The 9,775-nt window shown below is 29.0% G+C and overlaps 1 protein-coding gene across 1 annotated transcript in view; it reads right to left on the reverse strand.

The window, feature by feature from the left end:
• Window positions 1-7,845, reverse strand: part of LOC148230758 (uncharacterized) — a 30,346-nt gene extending 22,501 nt beyond the window's left edge. Inside the window, exon 1 of the mRNA XM_088194679.1 lies at window positions 7,580-7,845. The gene's annotated coding sequence lies outside the window, so the exon portion shown is untranslated. The remainder of the gene's footprint in view (window positions 1-7,579) is intronic.
• Window positions 7,846-9,775: the final 1,930 nt, after the last annotated feature.

The raw sequence follows: 9,775 nt of genomic DNA on the forward strand, positions 1-9,775 counted from the left end.
CTTATGAACATGTAAAAATATATATCTATGTGACACTTTTTGTAATTAAAAATATTAAAATGTTTTTAATTTTTGATATTTTTTATAATATTAGTGTTCTCTCAAAGCAAATGGTCTTGAAAACAACATAATGAACTTTAAATTGTTACGTTATACGTGTAATAACAATTTTATTGTATTGGTATTAAATACAGTTTAATGGGTTTTTTCGTAACATCGCTTTTGTATGAACTTTTGAATGGTAAAACCCAGTTTTGCGATATCGATAAGAATTTCAACAGCATGCTAAAAGATTGGTTTGTTTTTAATACTTACAATTGAAATATTATATTCTTAAATATTTTAGAAAGTACCATAATTTATTTAGAATAAAACTGTACAAAATATATTTGTAATGACACACATAGCCCGTGTAATTGCGGTTTTGTTATCAGTGAATCAACGTGAACTAAATTTTTAGCTTATAAAAGTAAGCCTAATAAACTCTAAATCATTAGTTAATGATTACCAAATTCTTATACAGCTCTTAGGATGGCTTTTGCAACTGCTTCACATATTTTATTGATATGTAAGCTAGGGATTCTGTGTTGAGAACGCTAATTGTTTTTTTGATTGGAAAAATTTTGCAGCACTAAAATAAAAAATACATTTGAATAATGAGAAAGATTTATTAAAACATTTTTTAAAATTTCAACAGTTTGGAACGGTTTGAAAAAATACTATTTAAGATTTCATTATCAATGAAAGAATTTGAAAAATACGATTTAATAATATGAAAATATAAAAAGATTTTACAACCTATCGGAGAGAAAAAAACTCAAAATTTAAATCGTTGCACACATTTACGACAACATAAACGGAAAGCAAGTAATTATTCTTAATGGCAAAAATAATAACAAAGAAATTTAAAAATCTTTTTTGCATAGTAAAAATAAAATAATAGCGGTTTTGTATTTATAATTAAAACTGTGACTCTAATAGTTGTTATAAATATAAATACATGAAAATGCGTCTACATTGTTTTTATTGGAATTAATATGAATGTTTTTTCACACACATTGATAGACAAATAGTTTTTGCTACGTCTCAATTCCAAATTTTTCGAATTTTAGCTTTTTTGTCTCGCTTACCAGAGCTTTAGAACCACTAATGTAAATTTTAAATGGTAATTTTAAATGAAAATCTAATAACTTCATAGGTTAAAATGAATTAGAAGTTATCACATATTTTGTTTGCTAAATGTATTTATTTTCAGGTATTCAGGTGCACGTAGTATTCTCCCACATTCATCCAACGACATCCAAGTCATAATGCACTTCATTTGAATAATGGCATGTGTCGTTCTTCCGCCGATGAGCGAATCATTACGCCCTTCGTAATGACGGACATTTGTGCCATTATAATTGTCGCTGTGATCGCGTTAAAGCGAGAAAATTATGGAAATTTAACACACCCTCGTTCGCAGCGTTTACACGTTTACTTCGAACATAACGATAAACACCTACGGTAGCCTAGATGATTCATTCAAATGATCTAGCTGTGTATAGGAAAATTTAGATCTGGTTTGATTGACAGCAAGTTACACACACGAGCAGTGACGTCAGTATAATGTCATAATAATTTCGCCTCAAAGATGCAATAAATTATTACGACTTAAAGGAAAACCTTGAAAACTTATGGAATGTTTTCTGTTGTTGTTGTTTGAAGTTGGGCAGTTTGGAAACTTTATTGCACCCTAAATGATCTCGCATATTGTCACGTCTTGCGATAACAAACATCAATATTTTTCAAAATATGCGGTGCTCTTTCCTAAGTTATAATTTACGATGCTTTGAAAGGCATTTGTATAAAAATAAACAAACCCATCTCTTTGTTGGTATTGTTAGTTGTGTAAAATAGCTTGCCATAATTTGAATTTTTAAGCCCCAAGACGTTATAGACTGGAAAGATGTACTGCAATCTAATACGAGAATAGCAACGTTTTTAAAATAATATTCCGATAAATATTATAATAATACATTGGGTTCAGCTATTTTTCACATTTTACCGAGTTATATCTCTTTGAAAAATTGTGGTCCGCAGCGCATACAGCTAACAACATTCGCTTTAGAGACTTTAAAGTTTTTCATTGATTTTTAGCATTGTTTTTACATTATTTCTTATGATACAAAAACGCAAAATATATAACAAAAAAACGTTTCATGAAAATATTTTTTTTCAATACATTAGTAAGATTGTTCTTGACAATCACATATTTGATATAGTAACTGATAAAATAAGATCACCGAAACTAGTTGCCGATGATGCAAAAAAAATTGATAATTTCCATTTCATCAAATATCACTGCATTCTCCATCAATAAAGCGACGTTAAAAATGGACAATATAATAAACTTATTCAATTAAAAAACAAATTTAATAAAAATTAAAAGAATTTTATCACTATTAATTTCAAGTTTCTGAATCATCTGTAAACTAGTGACGGAAACATTGAACTGCAGTAAAGTGATGAACATGCACTTAAAACGAAAACCTGCATTTAAATTTAAAAATGGCCGATTTAACATTTCATTTTTTTATATATGTTCTGCTTATTTAAATGAACAAAACGTATACTTCTAAGAGATTAATTAGTTTAATTGTATGTTAAAAATAATGTCAGTATTTAAAATTAAACTGAAATTGTGCCTATCTAAAAATTACAACAGGAACATAATTTACTTTGAAACACTATCTGAACAAAACCATGTAATAGCAAAAAATATGTGGTTTTATTTACTATTTCATCACATGATTGAGAGTAGATTGTGAAAAAGAGCAACTACATTTCAGTATATTTGCTACTGCCTGTTAATTTGTAATTTTAAGAAATATTAGACTTATATAAGTTTATAACTGCATAATGAAAAGTATCCTATTAATATGCTTCTTTTGAAGAGTGCGTTAATTTTTTGTTCACATTGGGAATATTATGTTATTATCTTTTATTTAAAAAGTAAAGTAATAATAGACCCGTTGGTAATATGGGCTACACTGTAGAAAAAAATATGAAATTCTATATTCGACCCTTGACAATTTTTATGGAAAAGTAATTTATGGAAAAAAAATTGTGTATAATTAATAATTTAACATTTCAACAATGTTTCTTGAACTAGATAGCTTGTTTCAAATAGTGGCAGAGAGACACAGACCACACATTTTATTTTTGGTAAAAATAATTAGTCGAATTTTTTTACGCCAAAAATATTTAAATTGCTTTGTTATGTTCAATGACAATTTTTTTTACAATCATTACAAAAATAAAGATTGTTATTTTACCAACTCTATATATAGTAGTAAATGTGTAAAGGTAATAATTTTCATGTAAAAAATATTATCTATTATATAACTTACTATTTCGTAGGCTTCCAATTATAACGGTATTAAGCATTTATTAACTTTAAGTTTTATTTAGATGTTGGTTGAAAATCCGTACAAAAATTTTATGAATAAAATATTAAAACGCATAATAAGTTTTGTATAATATAAATAATATTGTATACATGCAATAAATTTTAACTTAAGGGTTCTGATCCAAAATTTCTTTGAAAATATTATATATAGATTCTGGATCATAGAAATAAATATTTATTTTTCGATGTATTCATTGAAAATTAACTATACATGTATTTGATTGAAGTATAATTATGTATTAAACTTACCCGTATGCCACTAAACTAAAAATTCTTAATTTAGTGAATCGTATAATATAATAATATATAATATTTTTATGATAAATTTAGCGCATTTAAACTCGCTTATAAAATTATATTTTGCTTGTTTTTTATATCATAAAACTACTAATTTTATGATATAAAAAACAAGAACATTTAATGGCTTTTGACTACATTTCTGTATAATAAACATTATTGCTAAGTTCATTTTAACTAGACAATTAATACTGCGGAGTTTGTCAATGTCATATAGAGAAAATAAATATTTTAATATTGAACATAAAGTCTCTAATAAAATCATTTATATGATTATAAATTAATTTTATTAGACAATATTATGTTGGTTAGGTTTTGAGCCGTCGCGTTACATCATTTATGACACAAATACACATTTTCCATAGATCGCTTATCGGAAATCTTCTTCTCATTACACGCCATCATTGTGTTCAACATGGGTGGGTAAATGGTGTCACCATCGATTCAAATTAGATCATCGAGACTCTAATCGTTTCCCACGAAGGATGGAGACGGATATGAGGCAGACGATCGTGATACACAAACGATTAGTCGTGTGCACGAATAAATAATTAATCGATGTGGTATCAACATTGGCGCCGTGACATGTCAAAAGTGTTTAATGGTCACACCATGGGTGATCCCAACAATGGTCGATTATCGATTGAGATCGATTTCCTGAACAAATTATTGCATCGTTCTTATACGTTTCCCGAAAATGCCATGAAAATAAATGGCAAAAAGGAATCGCCAAGGTCAACCAGCCACGTCGACCTTAACCACCTTATTCGGTCTAAGTTATCGTAAATTTATTACAATTGCTCGGTCGTCGATCGGAAAATTGGGTCAGGTTGAAAAAGGGGAAAAACGACGTCGGAAAACTTTTTTTTCATTTCTTAAATGGACGGTGTTGCGACGCGGAATTCTTCGGAAATGTTTACGAGACATTTACTTGTAATATTGGAAATAATATTATGTTGCAAAAATATGCAATTTACAAATACAAAAAATATTTTTTAAATGATATACTAATAATTAATAAAAGCTTTAGATTTATTATTTTATTCTAGAATTTTTTATTTTAAAGAAATCATTCAAAAGATAATTAAATTAAATTCACCACTCATGCCGCGGTGTGAGATGGTGCATGCTGTGGTAAATCAGCATTTTAAACCTAGTATCACTAAAACTCTTTAAATATGTGAAACACTTTTTGCTAAATGTAGACTTATGATCTACGCAACACTGAAAAATAAACTAAATTTCTAAAAATCTATGGAAAAGTATTTCATATGTAAGGTTATAGTAGGTTAAATCAAAAAGCATTTTGGATCGACATACTCGCACATATAAAATAAATAAAGTTATAATATTTTGTTAAATTAAATCAATAATTACCAAAATAAATAAAAGATCAAGTTAATTATTCTTTAATAAAATATAATCATTTAAAATAATAGCCTTTCAGTCTATCTCCGATCTTTCGTACACTTTACTGGATATTTGCCAAATAAGAAACGTCCTTTCAGAAATGTAGTCAAACTCGTCTAATCGCCGTGATAGTAAATACACATTTTTCTTTAAAATATGATTATATCATATGCAATAATATAATTTGCATATTAACATAACCCAAAGAAATGACCCAACATGATAAATTAAAATACCAGCTTATGATAAAAGCGGCCGAAGGGAGCATAATAAATTACATCCACTAATAGAATTCGCTTATTGATCACGATGCAGTTTTTCCGGCGGTGCAAGTACACGACTTTATGAAAGTCGATATTGTAATTTATACCCTTGCTATTGTCAACTTGAATGTAATAGTGATAAATCGGCGAATGTGCTGAAGTTGCATATAATCGCGCCGTTACAAATGGCATTGCGTATTACCATATTTTCGCCATTAATATCGGCTTCAATTAAAATCAACCCAAACATTGTTGTTATTATACGCGTTATTCAAATTGGCAAACACTTCTCAAACAGTTTGAATTAACCCCGAGTTTCTTATTGTGTTTTAACAATTGATCACTTTAAATGCAATGAAATAATATTGAACTATGTGAGCATATCAATCGATACGTTCGACTTTAATATAGCAGCTATTTTTGTATTACTTAATTATTTAATATTTTCTTAGTAATAATATTTTTTTTATTATTTAAACACAATTAAAATATTTAGTGTTAATGTTTATCTGCATAGTGTGTTAATGTTTAGTAAAAAATGTTTTCAATCATCTCCACGCCCACATTTTTTTTTTGAGATAATTATACGTTACATCATTTTATTATATTACATTTAAATTTCACTTAGTCGTTTACATAATTTAAATAGCTTTAATCTAAGCGCTCACATTGTGTAAATAAATTATGTATTAAAGTGTCCAATTATTAAATTATTTATTAATATAATTATAATTTACATATAGTGTAAATTATATGCAAATTATAATTAGATAAATTATATTGCTGTATTTATACAAAGTAGTAGGCTGCTTTCATAAAACTAATGCGGTACAATTTAATTTAATTAATATAATAATATATTGGAAACATTTATCAAAAAATATTTCTTGAAATAGATCATCTATTTTCTGTATAGGTATCATTTGATCAAATTAATTATACTGTACATTTTTTTATTTAATAAATTTCTGATTTTTTCAGAAAATCAGTAAGATTAATATTTCACTATTACGTTAAATATTTTTAACTTTAAGCTAAATATAATTTAAATTACATTTAAAATACATGTGTTTGTATATATTATTATAATTAATTTAATAATAAATCTTAAAAAAAAATATGTCGTTATAAAAAGTCACTGCAAAATAAAATTTGTTTTTTGTATAAATTGTGGTATTTCTGTTTTAATTGATTTTATAGCTAAATATATCGTAAGATATGTATTTAAATATTTAATTTTATTAAGTGCCATTTTTTTAATTATGTAACTTGATAAAAATAACGTAGTATATTAGAAAAAAACTAATTAAAACAGAGCATTATTTAAAGTATTACATAAATACTAGTTTTTTATTTAATAAAACCATAGTTGTACACGTGGTATTTACGGGATTTCCAGACCTTACAGATATCTATATTTTTTTCTGACCATACGTTTATTTGGCCATTCTGTATATTTTTTATATATTGTTCGTCGAAGAAGGGATGGCAACGTCTCGTTCGAGTTTTATGCGTCACTATTTCATAAAAAGCTCGTAGATTTTCTTTTTATTGTACGAAAAAGTTAGTAAATATTAAAGTTTGGCACCGGCCACTGGTCTTCCACAGTGCAATAACATCCACAGAGTGGCTTATTATTTTTCCTAATATGACAAAAAGCGGCGGGCGACGGGGCGGATATAATAAATAACCGAGGAAGTAAAAGCTTTGTCCCGTGACAGACTCCACTAAAACAAATATCAACCACTTACTTATTGTGTCACGATGTCAACGCGCCGAATATATTATGTTCGAAAACTTTTTTCCCCAGGAGTCCACGTGTGCGTAAAAAACATAATACATTGGTCAAGTATTTTTGGCACCCTGTAGCGCCAGGGATCGGAAAAGCGCACGAGTCGTTGACCTCGTTGGGCGAAAGTTCGTTATCAAATTTTCGCGCATTTTTCATGGATAAATAAGATATAAAACATGTATTCGAATCGCATGGCTTTCAAACGCAAGTGTTGGTAATAAATCAATTTATAAGTGGTATGATTTTTTTTGTTTGTTTCGAGGAAGACGTAAAACGATCATAAAACTATTCGATGAGCTTTTACGCTTTCTAATAAACAACTTTATCGGCGATAATTAAAAATAGAGGCTAATAAAATATGCTCACTGTAATCTCAGGTTGTCGATTGTCAATTTTATGACATTATATCCGGCGTCCAGACGGTGGCCACACTGAAAAGTTTTCTCTGTCTTTTTAGCTTTTTTTCTCAACACTAAACTTGTGCACATCAATCAAAAGTCGATTTGGCACTGTTCGGCAAAACACACGGGGAAAACGGGCGTTTGTCGTATATACAAAAGTCGCGGTCGCGTGCGCTAAGGGCGAGCTCACATGCGTGCGTGCGCTACGTGCGAAGGTACGCGAGCGAGTGTTCTGAGCGTTTGCCGGTGCCGGTTACCCCCACCATCGCGCCGGTGCTTTTGCTTGCTCGCGAGGAAGAGCAAATGCACACTTGCTCGGACGCTGGTTCCGCGAAGCTGTGCTTCTTTACTGCGAACGATACAGAGTCGCCAGCAACCCTTCCGTGAGTTCCGGACAGGGCTGCTGAAGCCGCGCGCGCAAGCTTTTCCATAATTAACGTTTGATTATTATACTTATTTATTATAAATCTGACCACCATAACTTGACAGGTCTTCCCAACGCGTCAAGATGACCTATGCATTTCATACAAATATTATATCAGCTTATATTCAAACATGAACTCAAACACATATTATTCACATACTATCCCACGTAAAATTCCAGCTGGCGTTCCTCAGGGAAGTTTGCTCGAGCCGTTCCACTTTATCTTGTATATGAACGATATCACACAAAATAAAAAATACACGTTTATCTATGTACGCTGACGATACAAATATTTTACTAATGCTTAAATACATTTTTTTTTGAAATCTTAAATAAATATTTTGCAAGGTGGGAAATTAAAATCAATCAAATTAAAACAGAATAACTTATTTTCACAAGATGTAGATAAACTTTGCCACCACCTCACCGAAATGAAGAGTGCAATAAAATAAAATAGATAACACTTACACCTGGACGCCAAGCTTAAATTTAATAGTCATATTTTGGAACTAAACACTAAAGGGCTTGCCGCCATTGCGTCCCTTAGACTGATATTTAATAGAAAAAGCGCGCTATGTATACAAATAAAATTTTAATCCAAAAACAATTAATTAGACCCATTTTAACTCATGACTGTCCTGTGTGAAATAACACCAGTTATACTATTTTTTCTAAATTACAAATCATACAAAAGAAAGCTATAAAAATAATATATATTACGCCTTTTTATACTAATCTTAAAAATACCTGTATTAGCTTTTAAATGAAATTTTAAAGAACATGTCACAATCATACCAGAAAATATTATAATAATCTAATCTCGTGTATTGGTGACTACGATAAAAATAACTTTAAATATAAATACAAGCACATAATGCTTAAGATAGTAAAGTCAGTATATCAATAATTCTAGTTCTCCAATAAAATGTACTTAAATTTTTTTTTTCTTTCGTCTTAATCATGAAAGGTTTTTCATTTTTTCCCTTAAATTATAGTCACAACCGTTTTGTTTTATATTCTTATTTTTTATCAATTTGTAGCTAATAACTAAATATAAACATGAAAATGGTTATAAACCAGTAACATGTATATTATATTTATGTAATTATTATGTCTATAAAAATATTTATTTTATTGAAATAAATGCAATTATCAATAGTTTAAAATTACAAAAGAAGCTTATAGAATATATGTACAAAGAAAAATAAATATGTCAGAACTATTTTGAAATGTATATTCAATAGTCACGTTGGCTTTCTTTGCCACTAAGATACAGAATTTGTATCCTAGTGGCATTTTACTAGGAACACTGGAATACTATTCGTTGCATTCTCAGCGTAGCGTCTACTCGATGAAGCATTATTTGAAGTTGTTAAGGGGTGGCGTCAACAACCCGCCAATGCTCAGTAACATTGTGAAGAAGAGGGGAAAGGTCAGCGGCCCCAGGCGCTGGTCAGCTCTGACATTTTCGTTAATTTCAAATAAAAATGATATTTTTTTAGCTGTCCTGGTTTAAAGCTTCATAATTATGTAAACCTAACAAGAGCTATAATGGCTTGTAGATATAATCACCAGAAAAAAACGCAAAGTTTTTTTACACATAAAAAAAATTACGCATAGAAATTTTAAATATTTTTTTATACATATAAAAAAATATTACACAGAGAAAAAAAATTATCAGTATTATTTCAGTGGGAGGGAGGGCAGATTAAGGCTTTGTACTGGACACAACTTTTA

This window comes from Plectrocnemia conspersa, unplaced genomic scaffold, assembly GCF_051122295.1.
Source record: "Plectrocnemia conspersa isolate PC_06_02 unplaced genomic scaffold, ASM5112229v1 ptg000010l, whole genome shotgun sequence".
In the NCBI taxonomy this organism is placed as follows: Eukaryota; Metazoa; Arthropoda; class Insecta; order Trichoptera; family Polycentropodidae; genus Plectrocnemia; species Plectrocnemia conspersa.